The sequence below is a fragment of the Ictidomys tridecemlineatus genome, chromosome 1 (genome assembly GCF_052094955.1).
Source record: "Ictidomys tridecemlineatus isolate mIctTri1 chromosome 1, mIctTri1.hap1, whole genome shotgun sequence".
In the NCBI taxonomy this organism is placed as follows: domain Eukaryota; kingdom Metazoa; phylum Chordata; class Mammalia; order Rodentia; family Sciuridae; genus Ictidomys; species Ictidomys tridecemlineatus.
The window spans coordinates 184801035-184825725 of record NC_135477.1 but is presented as its reverse complement, the minus strand read 5'-3'; positions in this window follow the sequence as shown (position 1 = coordinate 184825725).

The following is a 24691-nucleotide window of genomic DNA, read 5'->3' as shown; positions in this document are numbered from 1 at the left end:
AGATATCTGTGAATTTGGGGACCACTCTGTAACCATTTCTATTTCTTTCCACTTTCCTAATTGGTGTTTCTACCCTATACATTTTTTTTTATACAGAGTAGCAACACATTTGATGTCCTTAGAGTTTATACATGAAGAATCTTTTGTGATAAACAAACATGACAACGTGGGAATTCCTTCTTCACTCCTCAATTTTTTCCATTCCAACTGTGACTAAGTCAGGAATGTTGGAAAATTTTTACTGTACACTTCATTCCGCTTTGGACCTGGAAACTCAAAAATACTTCCCATATTTTGAAAATGCTGCTCTTTTCCCACCTCTTATGTAACTGAGGGTCCTTCCTTCCACTGAGTACTACTGCTATTTCTTCCTTCATTGACTCCCTGCAATTAATGCCTGTCTCAGTGTTCATATCCTCTTCTTCTCTTTCATTTCTACTTTACTTTGATTGAAGCATGTCTCAAAATGCAATTCATAGTTCAGATGGTTTTAACAATATCCCCAGTTTTACCTGTGACAGAAACCTAATACATTATGACTCATTATATTTTTTTATTCTTACTAGATAATATATACACTCTTGGAACAATTACAATATTTTAGTGTTCTTGCTTTAAAGCAATATGCTCACCAATGTCTTTTGCATTTTTTGTCATTCTTACCTTCTCCATGTTCCTTTGTTCCATTGTTTGCTTGTGTATAGGATCCACTAGATACACTGGAAGCACAAACTTCTGTAGATTTCTTAGAGACACTCTGGGGAAAGTAATACTAATAATAAGTTGCGTAAAGTTTTCATCATCACATATCACTTATCACCATATATATATTTGTGAAATCATCAGCAGTAGAAATTAGATGAGTGCATTTTGAACAAGAATATATTGTACAAGTTTCACTGGCCTAGGCAGTTCAGATTAACTGAGCTCATATATCATTCTGGCTAATGATTGGATAAAGCCAAAATGCGGGACATAGGAACTGCATTCAATCAGAATATACACACTGACAAGCATATAGCCCCCAAACAACTAGCATCAGTATATAATCAGTCAACTTTGCACTGCCCAGCAGTTCTAACAATGCTTTGAAACACTTTTAAGAATGGCACTTGGTGTTCCATAGCATTTTAAATTGGAATGGCCAATTTTTTATTCTGAAAGAATGATACTTGGTAAGATGAGAGTTTCAAATCTGTCACCTTGTGTAGGAATGATAAACTGTTGTACTTGCTTCATTTATTCATCAGAGACTTTGAAAACTTAATGCATTTCAGCAAAATATTTCCCAAGTCAAATCTTATTTTAAAAAAGTGAAATATACTGAGGAAGTGTGTCTCTATGTAACATGAACATAACAGCACACACACTTGGGTAAGGTATGCAACACTTTAATTGGAGAAGAAACTAAGAGGTATTTCAAATAGAAAGGTGACTCCCATCTCTTAAAAGGTGACTATTTGCAGAGGTGGGAGTTATTTGAACTGGTGCATTGTTGTTTGAAGAAAAAGACAGGCTGTGGGAAATCACAGGAGTGGCACAATGGAGAGCCAGTGACCAGATGATACCAGAAATATGAGATACTCAAAGAGGAAATGCATTCGTGGAAGAAATAGAGTAAAGCCGGAGCTGGCTATGAGAGAGGAATATGCTGACTGGTGAGCTGAGGAGAATCTCACCCATCCAATTAGGAAATGGGGAAAAGCAAGAGATAGATGTTCTCAAAACCACAAACACAACTTCTTTATAAATACATAAAATACATCTAGCATTCAGGAAAATACCATCCCAAACTCCATTGATATTTCAGCTCATGCCATCCAGAGAGGCATTCATCAAGACTTTAAATAGTAAGTGCTGGAGAGGATGTGGGTAAAAATGTACAACTGTATACTGTGGGACTGAAAATCAGGACTTCCCATCTGAAAAGCAGTATGGAGAGTCACCAGAAGAAAAGGAATATGAACATCCTGTGCCCAGGGTTCCCAATCCTTGTTCTTATACCCAATTTACAATGATTCTGTGTACACATGAGACACTGAATCTTCAATGTTTACAGTGGTTTCTATCATAATTAGAAAGATATGAAATGAGCCCAGATGCACCTTAACACAAAAAAGGATCAATCAACACCTAGAAACTTGGCACTGAATTTGAGCAAACTAGTTTTTCATGATACACCATCATGTCAAAATGAGTCCTCATATAACATATAAAAACACTGCCCTAAAAATTTCTAAAATATAAAACCTGGAATATCAAAATGCCTTAATTTTATACAAGGATGATATTTTAAAACAAACAAGTAGGAAACTTATTATTCTAAGGCCAAATAGAACCTTTTCAGCAAAGGAAAGACTTCATTTTCCCTGCAATGTCAAGGAATATTTGATGTAATCCAAACCTTCCAGGCAGAATCAGAGCTTGTGTTTAGGAGCCTCTCCACTCCTGTTACATTATCGTGGCTTTCTTCCTGGGATATCCAGAAAATATTACCCAGTTTCTTCCTAACATTTGAGAGAGTGAACTTTATAAAAATGTGGTTTGGAGGTACCTATAACCAGAATCAAGGTGGGAGCAGGAGAGAAACCCAGACATTGAGCTGCTGAGAGAGCTGGGCACTTAGAGCATGGGCCTGTAGTCTATGTTAAAATAGTAGTTCATGGCACCGTCATGCATCATGGTGCTCGCAGCTCTGTGACAGCACGGGCCAAGGCTAAATCTGATAGACAAAGGGCAGCCTGCAGTACCATAAACATGAAATGAATACTAGGCATGGTCAACCCAGTCTACTGAGAATAATTTAGAATACCTATACCCCTATTAACATTACACAGGCAGTCAAAGGCACCCTCTTAAGAATTTCAATATTGTCCTGAGTACATGGGCTCTCAGTGGTGTCTCAGCAGGAAACACTGCATCCCTTACAACTCCATGATTCAGTAGCCAGGTATCCTCCCACAATTTTAGATGGTTACTCATCATATGGGCTCAGGATAGTGAGTAACAGGCATGTGCTGAAAGCTCTCATCAGGAAGAGGTGTGTTGCTGCTGTGAACGTTCTGTAGAGTAGATGTTCACAGAGGTACTGTCTCTTTCAAACTGGTGCTTTGGGAATAATGAACGTGAGCAAGAACTGCTAGTTGTGAACTCAAGGGACAGAATTCTCAACTGCTCGTTGAGAATTCAAGGGACAGTGCTGGGGCCCGATAAGGTAGAATGGTATTTTCACTGGGGTCTCAGAAGAAGTCACAGATTCTGAAACCAGACCTGGTCTTCCATGCTCCAAGAGATTATAGGAAAAGGCTTCAGTGACTTGGAATCATGCACAGTACAAGACCACTGAGTTGGGCTGGGGATGTGGTTCAAGAGGTGTGCGCTCGCCTAGAATGAGTGTGACACCTGTTCCATCCTCAGCACCACATACAAACAAAGATGTTGTGTCTACCGAAAACTAACAAGTAAATATTAAAAAATTCTCATTCTCTCTCTCTCTCTCTCTCTCTCTCTCTCTCTCTCTCTCTCTCTCTCTCATCTCTTTTAAAAAAAGACCACTGAGTAAGGAATTCCATAATTGGTGTCTGCATTACAGATTAGTCCCCAGCCTTCATGGACCACTGTGTTCATCAGGCAATTTCTACATCCATAGACCCATGTGTCTGAGTACAAAATCCAATACTGAGAGTAATTTCTTTTGTAACTTTCAAAATTTCCTCAGCATCATCTGGGAGGTGTTGGGGAGCAAGGAGCAGAGGAGATCCACTTGAGCACACCAGTGTCAGGGAAGGCCTTTTTGAACTAGAGCAGATAAAGAAACTGATGGACAATATTTGCTTCCTCCAAACCATAAAGAGCTTTAGCTTTCCAAAATTAGAAATCCTGGACAGAAGTGTCTCCATTTCAGTTATATTAGTTTAAGGGAATTGTGAAGATTTTCATGATTTTGTTTGTGCCTTTTTTTCCAAAACATATATGATTTTCTAAGATATTTTTTTCAGTTTTCATTTTATTTCCTTTATTACATTTTTATTTTTATTTTATATTCTGTCCTATTCTCATTAATATTGAATTTCACCCTCATTTCCTCTTGAATCTCTGCTTACTATAACCACTTTCATTTTCTGCTCTTTTTAAAATTTATCATGAAAATTTTATTGTCACTAATGACTTTTTTCTAGTCTTATGAGTATTATTATTTCCTATGAACTTCAATTAATTATTAAGTATTATAGAAACCACATAAAATATACAGTTCATTTATATGTATGTTTTGCTTTAAGCTATGATTGTTCCTAGAGGGTCATCTTTCTCCTCGATGAGATACTGGTGAGTAGATATTGTATGTTAAATATGGTCTTTTGGGAATTTGATTGGGAACACGATGGCCTGACCCAAACACATCGCAAGGAAAAACCTGTACACTAAAAGGACACATACATAACAGTTGAAAGAAAATCCTTGCAAATTCTCCTCCTAAATTATAGGGCATTGAGACACCACGAAAATTTTGCAAGTTCCCAGTAACTGCATCCAAGTTCGTTTTACTAATGTCCACTTGAGAGGTGGAATAAAAATGTTAAGTAATTTTCTTGATTCCTTCCATGAAAAGTAAAGGAACTAAAACTTTTTGTTTGTACTCTATAACAAGATTGATGGATACATCCTGAAAGGTCCTGATTCTACAATAGGCTGTTTGGTTTCTCCTTTAAGTCTATTTCCTGTCTCAGCCTACATACTGGAGTGTGTAGGGAGATTGGAGTCTTTAATACCAGCATGGATTACTGGTAATGGGAAACTAAAATTTTGAGCCTTAGGGAATGATGATCTTTAACAAGAATGTGTTCACTGGCCATTTCATTTATGTACTCTCCAACTTTCAACTGGATCTCTCTGAGTCTTAGACTTAATCCTCATTATGTGAGGAGGTCACACAGAAGAAAATTGAAACAATACTCAAAAAATCTCCCCACATTAGTAAGATGAAGTTTACTTTTAAGCTTCTGCTTACATGATTTCTAAAACTATTTTCATGTTCATGTTGTGTTACATTTTTAGACTTAAATATTCAATTATGATCTTGATTTCTAAGTATGTATTGTGTGATGTCATTTTGTTTGGCATAATTTTCCTTGCCATCAAAGAAGAGAAATAGACCATGAATTTAAATTGACACATTTACTTACCTGTCCATGGCTTTTTTCCATGCCATCAACACTCTTCTTCGATTCCTCTGATGACATATGGCATTGTGAATCTGGAGATAAATGCATAGATGTACTTAAACTACTTAATAGAGTTAGACTGAGTGAAAATCTAGCCAACTAAAAATATAATTGTTATAATCATACAATTTGCTTTTCACAATGATACGTTTTAGTTAAGTTTAATTTTAGTTGAATGCTTATGCTGTTGGAAATTTTTGGATTCTTGTGTGAGCTTGGTGGCTGTACCCAGAGCCACCAAGTGTATCCTTGGCAAGAACGCAAGTACTTACTTCAAATAGAAGGCCATTATTTTTATTTATTTATGTATTTATTTTTGAAGACAGAGTGTCTGAATATCTCCTGGCTTACTGGGAACCTGACATCAGCCTGCCTCAGTCTCTAACTAAGCTGAAATTACAGATGAGTCCCTCTTCACCAAGGGTCTGTTGAGTGATTTAGCAGGGATTTTTACTAATCTAATGCTTGAACAAAACAAGAGTTTACCATATTCGATGCACACATGATATCTCAAAAGATTCAACCACTCAAAGAAAAATGATATTTTGCAGAAAAAAATTGCTAAAATTACAATGGAAAGAAGAAACTTCAAACTGTTTACTATGTCTTTTTCCTAATAGTAATTTTTAATGAACCACTGCATGTAACTTTGGTGTCAACAAAAACGTATGTGTATATATGATCACTGTGATACCTTTGACAGTGAACCACATATTCCTTTCCTTTCCTTTTCCTGCATTTCTTCTGTTAGGATTCACTCTGTTTCTGGAAGCATTACTCATGGTGCCTATGATTCCTGACATAAACTGTTTTTGCTTCTCTGGCTTTAGCTACCTCAGACCCTGTCCCGCTATTGTACTGAGTAATAGTCAGTTGGCCTGTAAGTTATTCATTCTCTGTCTAGTTCACTAGGTCCTGGACTTCAGGAGATGCCTTGACAACACACTGGTTTGAACACCCCATAATTGAGTGTCCGGTAAGTGTCGGAGGCAATAACACTTGGCGTGGATGGTGTCTTTTGTAGAGGTAGGGATGAACGGAGACTTGAGGAATGAGGCCACCAGCCAGAGGCAGAGAATGGTGAAAATGTGGAAGGTTATACCATGACATAGAGACAAGGGTTAAGGGGGACGGTATATGTCTGATGATACAGGGATTGGTGAAAACTGCCAGAAGAGCATGCCGGTAGAAACGGGCTAAACATACAGTTAGGAAGAATTTGCATTGTGAAAGATGCCTCAAAATGTTGAGATGGTTGAACATACACATAGCAAATACTTTCATCTAGGCCATGGATCCATATATAGCTGGAACTATCTCAAATCTGTGGGCACATGAGCTTGAGGGGCATGATCATGAATGGAGATGAATAAAGAGAATGCAAAAGTGTACTATGAGGTTGATGCAGGCCTGAATGAAGGAATGTCTTCCAAAGGATCTGGGTTGTGTTTTTACCATACAGAGGTGACAGACAAACAACAAGTCAAAGAATAATGAGCAAAGACTCCTTTGGTATGTGGAAGAATTTATGGATTGATTACTCTGAGATAAAATTTCAGGAAAGAGTGTTCACCAGCAAATGTTCACTTTAGAAGCAAGGGATAAACTAAAGTATATATGATCATACATTTTATTATTTCTTGCCTCAAACTGACCCCAAGAGTTGTCAAAGTCAGTACCTAAGTAGCATAAAAACAAGTTGGATGCATTTGGTTGATACACTAGATGTCAGGGTAGAGTGCACATTGTCTTTTAAATTAGATTTTCCTGTATTTCACAGGCCGGCCTTGACATCTTGGCTTCAAGAAAAATACAAGTCCTTATAATCTCAGGATTCTGGATTTCAGTCCTGCTCCCCTGGACCTATTTTTAAAATCGGGGTGGGAAGAAAAATCAGCCTCACAATCCAACTGACAGGTGTCATGACTCCGATTTGGGATGTTTAATTGTAGAAACATCTAGGATATAGGTAATTTTAAAACATCTTTTCCTCATAGATTAACAGAAATATTTTGAAATGTGGATGCATCATCAACACAGACCCGATGGGGCAAATCCTCCCAACACATGGCACAAATGAATATATCAGGAGTGAAAATTTGCTATCATTTCCAAGGTTTAATCAAAGGTAGTTTTATAGAAGTTGTACTGCAAAAGTTACCTGATTTCCGTTTCATTTCTGGCTTCCACCATTTTTGTTTTTTGAGAGCTGTATCTTTGCTTTTAACGGTAGGCTTGATGTGCTTGGAGACAAGATAACACGTAAATATTTTACAGTGCATACAGCATGCATTTAATAATATAACATAAACATAGAAGATGATTTACCTTGTATGAAGCATGTACATCTTTAGATACTGAAAAGCAAATGAAATACATAATCAATAAAACCTGAATATATAAAAAAACACACTCATATTCCTACTAAGTGAGTATACAGCTCAGTCCAAGTGATAACTATTTTTGTTAGCATTGATAAAGATTACATTATCTTTGCAGTTTTAAGTTTTGGGATTTTTGTAGATAACAAGACTGAAAGGTCCAAAATGAATATTGACAATATCTCTTTAGTAAATAAGTCTTGCAGTTAAGTTTCAAATGGTAAGAACACCTTTGTGATCATTATAAATAATTCGGCAAGGGTACATATACAAATGTGAAGACGCAGAATGCTGGAGACCACAGAGATCTGTATTCAGAGAAGGAAGGAGGTATCCGGAGAATTTCAATGTCAAAGCTGAAGTAGTCAGATGGCAGCACATATGTCAAGTGACCTATGAATTGTTTAATCCATTTTATTATAACTAAGTATCCTGTACCTCAAGATCCAGGACAAGGTGTACTTTATTCCTTATCAGTATTTTTTTCTTCTGAACTAATTGGATCAGATGTATGCATTTAGAATAACAGGTAATATGAACATGATTGTTTTTTCATACCCATCTGGGACTGTGGCACATCTTCTAATCCTGCTTCCTCTGTTTTAGTGGATATTACCTTTCCCTTTTCACCATTGTACAAAGATACAGGTTCTGCATCTAAAAAAATATGAGAAAGCATAAAGAATTTAGATATGGTCATCCACAGCAATCTGTGATCCGAGAGCAGGAAGAATTGACAGGACTCAAAAGACTGTCATATAAACACACTAGTAACAGTCTTAATATTTGAGGAATAAATTCCATAAGAAATTCTAGTTTAAAAACGAGTCTGCCATAACACATACAGTCATGATTTCACATATTTTTTTGAATGTGCTGGCTGATCAGAAAATTAGTTATCAGAATTTAGCACAGGAGTGGAACGCATTTTTTGTAGCACAAAGGGACATGGTTTCAATCCAAAGAACGAAAATAACAATAATAATGATAATGATAATAATAGTAATAATAGTACAATAATCATCAACAATAAAACAAACTTTGAAAAAAACTAATTTTCAAAAACACGTGGTCACAGATCTAAATCACTCTTAGGATGCCATGCACATGGTGGGGCCTGGTGGGTATACAGGACAGATTTGTACAGGTTGCCCTGATTCTTCCAGTCCCTCCTTGTTTCAATCATCTGGGGACCAGGAATCATTCCACTTTTGGTTTGAACGCAGGCAAACTGTGAAAAATGATGAATTGCATTTTCTCATTTTCCCCTCCAAAATTTCCTTCCTAACTTCTTTATTTTCTTCCTCATTTTGCCTCTCACCTAGTTTTTCATAAAACCCTCTAGAGCAGGAGACTTTTTTCTTTCTATTTTCTATCTTTTTTGTATGGGTTGTTTGAACTTTTTCCTGCCTGGCAATGTAGCAAATTTATCTTAGAAATGTAATTTTTAAATTTTTGTCTTTTGTGTTATCCCCACTACCTAAGAGATATGCACATAATTTTTGCAATATTTATTCTGGCACTTGATCCTCTCCTATCTTGGATTGTAGGGTCTACTCGTGTCGTTTTGTTTTTGTTTTTGTTTTGTTTTGTTTTGTTTTGATTTGTTTTTTTTGTTTGTTTGTTTGTTTTTTGTCCAACAGGGACATTCTTTGCCTGGCTACAAAAAATGCTGTGCGCATACGAGGATCATCGGAATCACCTTAGAATGAAAAGATATGTAGAAGGAAAGAACTTCTGAGTCACAATGAGCTTCTGATCATGGCCCCAACAGATGATTCATTACAGTTTGAGAGATCTAGTAGGAATTTTGTTGCAATCCATAGCTTGTATCTTAACTTGAATGGACCTCTGGGTTTCTCCCTAGGATGTTACCCTCAAATGAAAGTTCAGTCAAGCTATTATCTTTCCAAATTTAGTTTTAGATATCTGTGAATTTGGGGACCACTCTGTAACCATTTCTATTTCTTTCCACTTTCCTAATTGGTGTTTCTACCCTATACATTTTTTTTTATACAGAGTAGCAACACATTTGATGTCCTTAGAGTTTATACATGAAGAATCTTTTGTGATAAACAAACATGACAACGTGGGAATTCCTTCTTCACTCCTCAATTTTTTCCATTCCAACTGTGACTAAGTCAGGAATGTTGGAAAATTTTTACTGTACACTTCATTCCGCTTTGGACCTGGAAACTCAAAAATACTTCCCATATTTTGAAAATGCTGCTCTTTTCCCACCTCTTATGTAACTGAGGGTCCTTCCTTCCACTGAGTACTACTGCTATTTCTTCCTTCATTGACTCCCTGCAATTAATGCCTGTCTCAGTGTTCATATCCTCTTCTTCTCTTTCATTTCTACTTTACTTTGATTGAAGCATGTCTCAAAATGCAATTCATAGTTCAGATGGTTTTAACAATATCCCCAGTTTTACCTGTGACAGAAACCTAATACATTATGACTCATTATATTTTTTTATTCTTACTAGATAATATATACACTCTTGGAACAATTACAATATTTTAGTGTTCTTGCTTTAAAGCAATATGCTCACCAATGTCTTTTGCATTTTTTGTCATTCTTACCTTCTCCATGTTCCTTTGTTCCATTGTTTGCTTGTGTATAGGATCCACTAGATACACTGGAAGCACAAACTTCTGTAGATTTCTTAGAGACACTCTGGGGAAAGTAATACTAATAATAAGTTGCGTAAAGTTTTCATCATCACATATCACTTATCACCATATATATATTTGTGAAATCATCAGCAGTAGAAATTAGATGAGTGCATTTTGAACAAGAATATATTGTACAAGTTTCACTGGCCTAGGCAGTTCAGATTAACTGAGCTCATATATCATTCTGGCTAATGATTGGATAAAGCCAAAATGCGGGACATAGGAACTGCGTTCAATCAGAATATACACACTGACAAGCATATAGCCCCCAAACAACTAGCATCAGTATATAATCAGTCAACTTTGCACTGCCCAGCAGTTCTAACAATGCTTTGAAACACTTTTAAGAATGGCACTTGGTGTTCCATAGCATTTTAAATTGGAATGGCCAATTTTTTATTCTGAAAGAATGATACTTGGTAAGATGAGAGTTTCAAATCTGTCACCTTGTGTAGGAATGATAAACTGTTGTACTTGCTTCATTTATTCATCAGAGACTTTGAAAACTTAATGCATTTCAGCAAAATATTTCCTAAGTCAAATCTTATTTTAAAAAAGTGAAATATACTGAGGAAGTGTGTCTCTATGTAACATGAACATAACAGCACACACACTTGGGTAAGGTATGCAACACTTTAATTGGAGAAGAAACTAAGAGGTATTTCAAATAGAAAGGTGACTCCCATCTCTTAAAAGGTGACTATTTGCAGAGGTGGGAGTTATTTGAACTGGTGCATTGTTGTTTGAAGAAAAAGACAGGCTGTGGGAAATCACAGGAGTGGCACAATGGAGAGCCAGTGACCAGATGATACCAGAAATATGAGATACTCAAAGAGGAAATGCATTCGTGGAAGAAATAGAGTAAAGCCGGAGCTGGCTATGAGAGAGGAATATGCTGACTGGTGAGCTGAGGAGAATCTCACCCATCCAATTAGGAAATGGGGAAAAGCAAGAGATAGATGTTCTCAAAACCACAAACACAACTTCTTTATAAATACATAAAATACATCTAGCATTCAGGAAAATACCATCCCAAACTCCATTGATATTTCAGCTCATGCCATCCAGAGAGGCATTCATCAAGACTTTAAATAGTAAGTGCTGGAGAGGATGTGGGTAAAAATGTACAACTGTATACTGTGGGACTGAAAATCAGGACTTCCCATCTGAAAAGCAGTATGGAGAGTCACCAGAAGAAAAGGAATATGAACATCCTGTGCCCAGGGTTCCCAATCCTTGTTCTTATACCCAATTTACAATGATTCTGTGTACACATGAGACACTGAATCTTCAATGTTTACAGTGGTTTCTATCATAATTAGAAAGATATGAAATGAGCCCAGATGCACCTTAACACAAAAAAGGATCAATCAACACCTAGAAACTTGGCCCTGAATTTGAGCAAACTAGTTTTTCATGATACACCATCATGTCAAAATGAGTCCTCATATAGCATATAAAAACACTGCCCTAAAAATTTCTAAAATATAAAACCTGGAATATCAAAATGCCTTAATTTTATACAAGGATGATATTTTAAAACAAACAAGTAGGAAACTTATTATTCTAAGGCCAAATAGAACCTTTTCAGCAAAGGAAAGACTTCATTTTCCCTGCAATGTCAAGGAATATTTGATGTAATCCAAACCTTCCAGGCAGAATCAGAGCTTGTGTTTAGGAGCCTCTCCACTCCTGTTACATTATCGTGGCTTTCTTCCTGGGATATCCAGAAAATATTACCCAGTTTCTTCCTAACATTTGAGAGAGTGAACTTTATAAAAATGTGGTTTGGAGGTACCTATAACCAGAATCAAGGTGGGAGCAGGAGAGAAACCCAGACATTGAGCTGCTGAGAGAGCTGGGCACTTAGAGCATGGGCCTGTAGTCTATGTTAAAATAGTAGTTCATGGCACCGTCATGCATCATGGTGCTCGCAGCTCTGTGACAGCACGGGCCAAGGCTAAATCTGATAGACAAAGGGCAGCCTGCAGTACCATAAACATGAAATGAATACTAGGCATGGTCAACCCAGTCTACTGAGAATAATTTAGAATACCTATACCCCTATTAACATTACACAGGCAGTCAAAGGCACCCTCTTAAGAATTTCAATATTGTCCTGAGTACATGGGCTCTCAGTGGTGTCTCAGCAGGAAACACTGCATCCCTTACAACTCCATGATTCAGTAGCCAGGTATCCTCCCACAATTTTAGATGGTTACTCATCATATGGGCTCAGGATAGTGAGTAACAGGCATGTGCTGAAAGCTCTCATCAGGAAGAGGTGTGTTGCTGCTGTGAACGTTCTGTAGAGTAGATGTTCACAGAGGTACTGTCTCTTTCAAACTGGTGCTTTGGGAATAATGAACGTGAGCAAGAACTGCTAGTTGTGAACTCAAGGGACAGAATTCTCAACTGCTCGTTGAGAATTCAAGGGACAGTGCTGGGGCCCGATAAGGTAGAATGGTATTTTCACTGGGGTCTCAGAAGAAGTCACAGATTCTGAAACCAGACCTGGTCTTCCATGCTCCAAGAGATTATAGGAAAAGGCTTCAGTGACTTGGAATCATGCACAGTACAAGACCACTGAGTTGGGCTGGGGATGTGGTTCAAGAGGTGTGCGCTCGCCTAGAATGAGTGTGACACCTGTTCCATCCTCAGCACCGCATACAAACAAAGATGTTGTGTCTACCGAAAACTAACAAGTAAATATTAAAAAATTCTCATTCTTCTCTCTCTCTCTCTCTCTCTCTCTCTCTCTCTCTCTCTCTCTCTCTCTCTCTCATCTCTTTTAAAAAAAGACCACTGAGTAAGGAATTCCATAATTGGTGTCTGCATTACAGATTAGTCCCCAGCCTTCATGGACCACTGTGTTCATCAGGCAATTTCTACATCCATAGACCCATGTGTCTGAGTACAAAATCCAATACTGAGAGTAATTTCTTTTGTAACTTTCAAAATTTCCTCAGCATCATCTGGGAGGTGTTGGGGAGCAAGGAGCAGAGGAGATCCACTTGAGCACACCAGTGTCAGGGAAGGCCTTTTTGAACTAGAGCAGATAAAGAAACTGATGGACAATATTTGCTTCCTCCAAACCATAAAGAGCTTTAGCTTTCCAAAATTAGAAATCCTGGACAGAAGTGTCTCCATTTCAGTTATATTAGTTTAAGGGAATTGTGAAGATTTTCATGATTTTGTTTGTGCCTTTTTTTCCAAAACATATATGATTTTCTAAGATATTTTTTTCAGTTTTCATTTTATTTCCTTTATTACATTTTTATTTTTATTTTATATTCTGTCCTATTCTCATTAATATTGAATTTCACCCTCATTTCCTCTTGAATCTCTGCTTACTATAACCACTTTCATTTTCTGCTCTTTTTAAAATTTATCATGAAAATTTTATTGTCACTAATGACTTTTTTCTAGTCTTATGAGTATTATTATTTCCTATGAACTTCAATTAATTATTAAGTATTATAGAAACCACATAAAATATACAGTTCATTTATATGTAAGTTTTGCTTTAAGCTATGATTGTTCCTAGAGGGTCATCTTTCTCCTCGATGAGATACTGGTGAGTAGATATTGTATGTTAAATATGGTCTTTTGGGAATTTGATTGGGAACACGATGGCCTGACCCAAACACATCGCAAGGAAAAACCTGTACACTAAAAGGACACATACATAACAGTTGAAAGAAAATCCTTGCAAATTCTCCTCCTAAATTATAGGGCATTGAGACACCACAAAAATTTTGCAAGTTCCCAGTAACTGCATCCAAGTTCGTTTTACTAATGTCCACTTGAGAGGTGGAATAAAAATGTTAAGTAATTTTCTTGATTCCTTCCATGAAAAGTAAAGGAACTAAAACTTTTTGTTTGTACTCTATAACAAGATTGATGGATACATCCTGAAAGGTCCTGATTCTACAATAGGCTGTTTGGTTTCTCCTTTAAGTCTATTTCCTGTCTCAGCCTACATACTGGAGTGTGTAGGGAGATTGGAGTCTTTAATACCAGCATGGATTACTGGTAATGGGAAACTAAAATTTTGAGCCTTAGGGAATGATGATCTTTAACAAGAATGTGTTCACTGGCCATTTCATTTATGTACTCTCCAACTTTCAACTGGATCTCTCTGAGTCTTAGACTTAATCCTCATTATGTGAGGAGGTCACACAGAAGAAAATTGAAACAATACTCAAAAAATCTCCCCACATTAGTAAGATGAAGTTTACTTTTAAGCTTCTGCTTACATGATTTCTAAAACTATTTTCATGTTCATGTTGTGTTACATTTTTAGACTTAAATATTCAATTATGATCTTGATTTCTAAGTATGTATTGTGTGATGTCATTTTGTTTGGCATAATTTTCCTTGCCATCAAAGAAGAGAAATAGACCATGAATTTAAATTGACACATTTACTTACCTGTCCATGGCTTTTTTCCATGCCATCAACACTCTTCTTCGATTCCTCTGATGACATATGGCATTGTGAATCTGGAGATAAATGCATAGATGTACTTAAACTACTTAATAGAGTTAGACTGAGTGAAAATCTAGCCAACTAAAAACATAATTGTAATAATCATACAATTTGCTTTTCACAATGATACGTTTTAGTTACGTTTAATTTTAGTTGAATGCTTATGCTGTTGGAAATTTTTGGATTCTTGTGTGAGCTTGGTGGCTGTACCCAGAGCCACCAAGTGTATCCTTGGCAAGAACGCAAGTACTTACTTCAAATAGAAGGCCATTATTTTTATTTATTTATGTATTTATTTTTGAAGACAGAGTGTCTGAATATCTCCTGGCTTACTGGGAACCTGACATCAGCCTGCCTCAGTCTCTAACTAAGCTGAAATTACAGATGAGTCCCTCTTCACCAAGGGTCTGTTGAGTGATTTAGCAGGGATTTTTACTAATCTAATGCTTGAACAAAACAAGAGTTTACCATATTCGATGCACACATGATATCTCAAAAGATTCAACCACTCAAAGAAAAATGATATTTTGCAGAAAAAAATTGCTAAAATTACAATGGAAAGAAGAAACTTCAAACTGTTTACTATGTCTTTTTCCTAATAGTAATTTTTAATGAACCACTGCATGTAACTTTGGTGTCAACAAAAACGTATGTGTATATATGATCACTGTGATACCTTTGACAGTGAACCACATATTCCTTTCCTTTCCTTTTCCTGCATTTCTTCTGTTAGGATTCACTCTGTTTCTGGAAGCATCACTCATGGTGCCTATGATTCCTGACATAAACTGTTTTTGCTTCTCTGGCTTTAGCTACCTCAGACCCTGTCCCGCTATTGTACTGAGTAATAGTCAGTTGGCCTGTAAGTTATTTGTTCTCTGTCTAGTTCACTAGGTCCTGGACTTCAGGAGATGCCTTGACAACACACTGGTTTGAACACCCCATAATTGAGTGTCCGGTAAGTGTCGGAGGCAATAACACTTGGCGTGGATGGTGTCTTTTGTAGAGGTAGGGATGAACGGAGACTTGAGGAATGAGGCCACCAGCCAGAGGCAGAGAATGGTGAAAATGTGGAAGGTTATACCATGACATAGAGACAAGGGTTAAGGGGGACGGTATATGTCTGATGATACAGGGATTGGTGAAAACTGCCAGAAGAGCATGCCGGTAGAAACGGGCTAAACATACAGTTAGGAAGAATTTGCATTGTGAAAGATGCCTCAAAATGTTGAGATGGTTGAACATACACATAGCAAATACTTTCATCTAGGCCATGGATCCATATATAGCTGGAACTATCTCAAATCTGTGGGCACATGAGCTTGAGGGGCATGATCATGAATGGAGATGAATATAAAGAGAATGCAAAAGTGCACTATGAGGTTGATGCAGGCCTGAATGAAGGAATGTCTTCCAAAGGATCTGGGTTGTGTTTTTACCATACAGAGGTGACAGACAAACAACAAGTCAAAGAATAATGAGCAAAGACTCCTTTGGTATGTGGAAGAATTTATGGATTGATTACTCTGAGATAAAATTTCAGGAAAGAGTGTTCACCAGCAAATGTTCACTTTAGAAGCAAGGGATAAACTAAAGTATATATGATCATACATTTTATTATTTCTTGCCTCAAACTGACCCCAAGAGTTGTCAAAGTCAGTACCTAAGTAGCATAAAAACAAGTTGGATGCATTTGGTTGATACACTAGATGTCAGGGTAGAGTGCACATTGTCTTTTAAATTAGATTTTCCTGTATTTCACAGGCCGGCCTTGACATCTTGGCTTCAAGAAAAATACAAGTCCTTATAATCTCAGGATTCTGGATTTCAGTCCTGCTCCCCTGGACCTATTTTTAAAATCGGGGTGGGAAGAAAAATCAGCCTCACAATCCAACTGACAGGTGTCATGACTCCGATTTGGGATGTTTAATTGTAGAAACATCTAGGATATAGGTAATTTTAAAACATCTTTTCCTCATAGATTAACAGAAATATTTTGAAATGTGGATGCATCATCAACACAGACCCGATGGGGCAAATCCTCCCAACACATGGCACAAATGAATATATCAGGAGTGAAAATTTGCTATCATTTCCAAGGTTTAATCAAAGGTAGTTTTATAGAAGTTGTACTGCAAAAGTTACCTGATTTCCGTTTCATTTCTGGCTTCCACCATTTTTGTTTTTTGAGAGCTGTATCTTTGCTTTTAACGGTAGGCTTGATGTGCTTGGAGACAAGATAACACGTAAATATTTTACAGTGCATACAGCATGCATTTAATAATATAACATAAACATAGAAGATGATTTACCTTGTATGAAGCATGTACATCTTTAGATACTGAAAAGCAAATGAAATACATAATCAATAAAACCTGAATATATAAAAAAACACACTCATATTCCTACTAAGTGAGTATACAGCTCAGTCCAAGTGATAACTATTTTTGTTAGCATTGATAAAGATTACATTATCTTTGCAGTTTTAAGTTTTGGGATTTTTGTAGATAACAAGACTGAAAGGTCCAAAATGAATATTGACAATATCTCTTTAGTAAATAAGTCTTGCAGTTAAGTTTCAAATGGTAAGAACACCTTTGTGATCATTATAAATAATTCGGCAAGGGTACATATACAAATGTGAAGACGCAGAATGCTGGAGACCACAGAGATCTGTATTCAGAGAAGGAAGGAGGTATCCGGAGAATTTCAATGTCAAAGCTGAAGTAGTCAGATGGCAGCACATATGTCAAGTGACCTATGAATTGTTTAATCCATTTTATTATAACTAAGTATCCTGTACCTCAAGATCCAGGACAAGGTGTACTTTATTCCTTATCAGTATTTTTTTCTTCTGAACTAATTGGATCAGATGTATGCATTTAGAATAACAGGTAATATGAACATGATTGTTTTTTCATACCCATCTGGGACTGTGGCACATCTTCTAATCCTGCTTCCTCTGTTTTAGTGGATATTACCTTTCCCTTTTCACCATTGTACAAAGATACAGGTTCTGCATCTAAAAAAATATGAGAAAGCATAAAGAATTTAGATATGGTCATCCACAGCAATCTGTGATCCGAGAGCAGGAAGAATTGACAGGACTCAAAAGACTGTCATATAAACACACTAGTAACAGTCTTAATATTTGAGGAATAAATTCCATAAGAAATTCTAGTTTAAAAACGAGTCTGCCATAACACATACAGTCATGATTTCACATATTTTTTTGAATGTGCTGGCTGATCAGAAAATTAGTTATCAGAATTTAGCACAGGAGTGGAACGCATTTTTTGTAGCACAAAGGGACATGGTTTCAATCCAAAGAACGAAAATAACAATAATAATGATAATGATAATAATAGTAATAATAGTACAATAATCATCAACAATAAAACAAACTTTGAAAAAAACTAATTTTCAAAAACACGTGGTCACAGATCTAAATCACTCTTAGGATGCCATGCACATGGTGGGGCCTGGTGGGTATACAGGACAGATTTGTACAGGTTGCCCTGATTCTTCCAGTCCCTCCTTGTTTCAATCATCTGGGGACCAGGAATCATTCCACTTTTGGTTTGAACGCAGGCAAACTGTGAAAAATGATGAATTGCATTTTCTCATTTTCCCCTCCAAAATTTCCTTCCTAACTTCTTTATTTTCTTCCTCATTTTGCCTCTCACCTAGTTTTTCATAAAACCCTCTAGAGCAGGAGACTTTTTTCTTTCTATTTTCTATCTTTTTTGTATGGGTTGTTTGAACTTTTTCCTGCCTGGCAATGTAGCAAATTTATCTTAGAAATGTAATTTTTAAATTTTTGTCTTTTGTGTTATCCCCACTACCTAAGAGATATGCACATAATTTTTGCAATATTTATTCTGGCACTTGATCCTCTCCTATCTTGGATTGTAGGGTCTACTCGTGTCGTTTTGTTTTTGTTTTTGTTTTGTTTTGTTTTGTTTTGATTTGTTTTTTTTGTTTGTTTGTTTGTTTTTTGTCCAACAGGGACATTCTTTGCCTGGCTACAAAAAATGCTGTGCGCATACGAGGATCATCGGAATCACCTTAGAATGAAAAGATATGTAGAAGGAAAGAACTTCTGAGTCACAATGAGCTTCTGATCATGGCCCCAACAGATGATTCATTACAGTTTGAGAGATCTAGTAGGAATTTTGTTGCAATCCATAGCTTGTATCTTAACTTGAATGGACCTCTGGGTTTCTCCCTAGGATGTTACCCTCAAATGAAAGTTCAGTCAAGCTATTATCTTTCCAAATTTAGTTTTAGATATCTGTGAATTTGGGGACCACTCTGTAACCATTTCTATTTCTTTCCACTTTCCTAATTGGTGTTTCTACCCTATACATTTTTTTTTATACAGAGTAGCAACACATTTGATGTCCTTAGAGTTTATACATGAAGAATCTTTTGTGATAAACAAACATGACAACGTGGGAATTCCTTCTTCACTCCTCAATTTTTTCCATTCCAACTGTGACTAAGTCAGGAATGTTGGAAAATTTTTACTGTACACTTCATTCCGCTTTGGACCTGGAAACTCAAAAATACTTCCCATATTTTGAAAATGCTGCTCTTTTCCCACCTCTTATGTAACTGAGGGTCCTTCCTTCCACTGAGTACTACTGCTATTTCTTCCTTCATTGACTCCCTGCAATTAATGCCTGTCTCAGTGTTCATATCCTCTTCTTCTCTTTCATTTCTACTTTACTTTGATTGAAGCATGTCTCAAAATGCAATTCATAGTTCAGATGGTTTTAACAATATCCCCAGTTTTACCTGTGACAGAAACCTAATACATTATGACTCATTATATTTTTTTATTCTTACTAGATAATATATACACTCTTGGAACAATTACAATATTTTAGTGTTCTTGCTTTAAAGCAATATGCTCACCAATGTCTTTTGCATTTTTTGTCATTCTTACCTTCTCCATGTTCCTTTGTTCCATTGTTTGCTTGTGTATAGGATCCACTAGATACACTGGAAGCACAAACTTCTGTAGATTTCTTAGAGACACTCTGGGGAAAGTAATACTAATAATAAGTTGCGTAAAGTTTTCATCATCACATATCACTTATCACCATATATATATTTGTGAAATCATCAGCAGTAGAAATTAGATGAGTGCATTTTGAACAAGAATATATTGTACAAGTTTCACTGGCCTAGGCAGTTCAGATTAACTGAGCTCATATATCATTCTGGCTAATGATTGGATAAAGCCAAAATGCGGGACATAGGAACTGCGTTCAATCAGAATATACACACTGACAAGCATATAGCCCCCAAACAACTAGCATCAGTATATAATCAGTCAACTTTGCACTGCCCAGCAGTTCTAACAATGCTTTGAAACACTTTTAAGAATGGCACTTGGTGTTCCATAGCATTTTAAATTGGAATGGCCAATTTTTTATTCTGAAAGAATGATACTTGGTAAGATGAGAGTTTCAAATCTGTCACCTTGTGTAGGAATGATAAACTGTTGTACTTGCTTCATTTATTCATCAGAGACTTTGAAAACTTAATGCATTTCAGCAAAATATTTCCCAAGTCAAATCTTATTTTAAAAAAGTGAAATATACTGAGGAAGTGTGTCTCTATGTAACATGAACATAACAGCACACACACTTGGGTAAGGTATGCAACACTTTAATTGGAGAAGAAACTAAGAGGTATTTCAAATAGAAAGGTGACTCCCATCTCTTAAAAGGTGACTATTTGCAGAGGTGGGAGTTATTTGAACTGGTGCATTGTTGTTTGAAGAAAAAGACAGGCTGTGGGAAATCACAGGAGTGGCACAATGGAGAGCCAGTGACCAGATGATACCAGAAATATGAGATACTCAAAGAGGAAATGCATTCGTGGAAGAAATAGAGTAAAGCCGGAGCTGGCTATGAGAGAGGAATATGCTGACTGGTGAGCTGAGGAGAATCTCACCCATCCAATTAGGAAATGGGGAAAAGCAAGAGATAGATGTTCTCAAAACCACAAACACAACTTCTTTATAAATACATAAAATACATCTAGCATTCAGGAAAATACCATCCCAAACTCCATTGATATTTCAGCTCATGCCATCCAGAGAGGCATTCATCAAGACTTTAAATAGTAAGTGCTGGAGAGGATGTGGGTAAAAATGTACAACTGTATACTGTGGGACTGAAAATCAGGACTTCCCATCTGAAAAGCAGTATGGAGAGTCACCAGAAGAAAAGGAATATGAACATCCTGTGCCCAGGGTTCCCAATCCTTGTTCTTATACCCAATTTACAATGATTCTGTGTACACATGAGACACTGAATCTTCAATGTTTACAGTGGTTTCTATCATAATTAGAAAGATATGAAATGAGCCCAGATGCACCTTAACACAAAAAAGGATCAATCAACACCTAGAAACTTGGCACTGAATTTGAGCAAACTAGTTTTTCATGATACACCATCATGTCAAAATGAGTCCTCATATAGCATATAAAAACACTGCCCTAAAAATTTCTAAAATATAAAACCTGGAATATCAAAATGCCTTAATTTTATACAAGGATGATATTTTAAAACAAACAAGTAGGAAACTTATTATTCTAAGGCCAAATAGAACCTTTTCAGCAAAGGAAAGACTTCATTTTCCCTGCAATGTCAAGGAATATTTGATGTAATCCAAACCTTCCAGGCAGAATCAGAGCTTGTGTTTAGGAGCCTCTCCACTCCTGTTACATTATCGTGGCTTTCTTCCTGGGATATCCAGAAAATATTACCCAGTTTCTTCCTAACATTTGAGAGAGTGAACTTTATAAAAATGTGGTTTGGAGGTACCTATAACCAGAATCAAGGTGGGAGCAGGAGAGAAACCCAGACATTGAGCTGCTGAGAGAGCTGGGCACTTAGAGCATGGGCCTGTAGTCTATGTTAAAATAGTAGTTCATGGCACCGTCATGCATCATGGTGCTCGCAGCTCTGTGACAGCACGGGCCAAGGCTAAATCTGATAGACAAAGGGCAGCCTGCAGTACCATAAACATGAAATGAATACTAGGCATGGTCAACCCAGTCTACTGAGAATAATTTAGAATACCTATACCCCTATTAACATTACACAGGCAGTCAAAGGCACCCTCTTAAGAATTTCAATATTGTCCTGAGTACATGGGCTCTCAGTGGTGTCTCAGCAGGAAACACTGCATCCCTTACAACTCCATGATTCAGTAGCCAGGTATCCTCCCACAATTTTAGATGGTTACTCATCATATGGGCTCAGGATAGTGAGTAACAGGCATGTGCTGAAAGCTCTCATCAGGAAGAGGTGTGTTGCTGCTGTGAACGTTCTGTAGAGTAGATGTTCACAGAGGTACTGTCTCTTTCAAACTGGTGCTTTGGGAATAATGAACGTGAGCAAGAACTGCTAGTTGTGAACTCAAGGGACAGAATTCTCAACTGCTCGTTGAGAATTCAAGGGACAGTGCTGGGGCCCGATAAGGTAGAATGGTATTTTCACTGGGGTCTCAGAAGAAGTCACAGATTCTGAAACCAGACCTGGTCTTCCATGCTCCAAGAGATTATAGGAAAAGGCTTCAGTGACTTGGAATCATGCACAGTACAAGACCACTGAGTTGGGCTGGGGATGTGGTTCAAGAGGTGTGCGCTCGCCTAGAATGAGTGTGACACCTGTTCCATCCTCAGCACCACATACAAACAAAGATGTTGTGTCTACCGAAAACTAACAAGTAAATATTAAAAAATTCTCATTCTTCTCTCTCTCTCTCTCTCTCTCTCTCTCTCTCTCTCTCTCTCTCTCTCTCATCTCTTTTAAAAAAAGACCACTGAGTAAGGAATTCCATAATTGGTGTCTGCATTACAGATTAGTCCCCAGCCTTCATGGACCACTGTGTTCATCAGGCAATTTCTACATCCATAGACCCATGTGTCTGAGTACAAAATCCAATACTGAGAGTAATTTCTTTTGTAACTTTCAAAATTTCCTCAGCATCATCTGGGAGGTGTTGGGGAGCAAGGAGCAGAGGAGATCCACTTGAGCACACCAATGTCAGGGAAGGCCTTTTTGAACTAGAGCAGATAAAGAAACTGATGGACAATATTTGCTTCCTCCAAACCATAAAGAGCTTTAGCTTTCCAAAATTAGAAATCCTGGACAGAAGTGTCTCCATTTCAGTTATATTAGTTTAAGGGAATTGTGAAGATTTTCATGATTTTGTTTGTGCCTTTTTTTCCAAAACATATATGATTTTCTAAGATATTTTTTTCAGTTTTCATTTTATTTCCTTTATTACATTTTTATTTTTATTTTATATTCTGTCCTATTCTCATTAATATTGAATTTCACCCTCATTTCCTCTTGAATCTCTGCTTACTATAACCACTTTCATTTTCTGCTCTTTTTAAAATTTATCATGAAAATTTTATTGTCACTAATGACTTTTTTCTAGTCTTATGAGTATTATTATTTCCTATGAACTTCAATTAATTATTAAGTATTATAGAAACCACATAAAATATACAGTTCATTTATATGTATGTTTTGCTTTAAGCTATGATTGTTCCTAGAGGGTCATCTTTCTCCTCGATGAGATACTGGTGAGTAGATATTGTATGTTAAATATGGTCTTTTGGGAATTTGATTGGGAACACGATGGCCTGACCCAAACACATCGCAAGGAAAAACCTGTACACTAAAAGGACACATACATAACAGTTGAAAGAAAATCCTTGCAAATTCTCCTCCTAAATTATAGGGCATTGAGACACCACGAAAATTTTGCAAGTTCCCAGTAACTGCATCCAAGTTCGTTTTACTAATGTCCACTTGAGAGGTGGAATAAAAATGTTAAGTAATTTTCTTGATTCCTTCCATGAAAAGTAAAGGAACTAAAACTTTTTGTTTGTACTCTATAACAAGATTGATGGATACATCCTGAAAGGTCCTGATTCTACAATAGGCTGTTTGGTTTCTCCTTTAAGTCTATTTCCTGTCTCAGCCTACATACTGGAGTGTGTAGGGAGATTGGAGTCTTTAATACCAGCATGGATTACTGGTAATGGGAAACTAAAATTTTGAGCCTTAGGGAATGATGATCTTTAACAAGAATGTGTTCACTGGCCATTTCATTTATGTACTCTCCAACTTTCAACTGGATCTCTCTGAGTCTTAGACTTAATCCTCATTATGTGAGGAGGTCACACAGAAGAAAATTGAAACAATACTCAAAAAATCTCCCCACATTAGTAAGATGAAGTTTACTTTTAAGCTTCTGCTTACATGATTTCTAAAACTATTTTCATGTTCATGTTGTGTTACATTTTTAGACTTAAATATTCAATTATGATCTTGATTTCTAAGTATGTATTGTGTGATGTCATTTTGTTTGGCATAATTTTCCTTGCCATCAAAGAAGAGAAATAGACCATGAATTTAAATTGACACATTTACTTACCTGTCCATGGCTTTTTTCCATGCCATCAACACTCTTCTTCGATTCCTCTGATGACATATGGCATTGTGAATCTGGAGATAAATGCATAGATGTACTTAAACTACTTAATAGAGTTAGACTGAGTGAAAATCTAGCCAACTAAAAACATAATTGTTATAATCATACAATTTGATTTTCACAATGATACGTTTTAGTTAAGTTTAATTTTAGTTGAATGCTTATGCTGTTGGAAATTTTTGGATTCTTGTGTGAGCTTGGTGGCTGTACCCAGAGCCACCAAGTGTATCCTTGGCAAGAACGCAAGTACTTACTTCAAATAGAAGGCCATTATTTTTATTTATTTATGTATTTATTTTTGAAGACAGAGTGTCTGAATATCTCCTGGCTTACTGGGAACCTGACATCAGCCTGCCTCAGTCTCTAACTAAGCTGAAATTACAGATG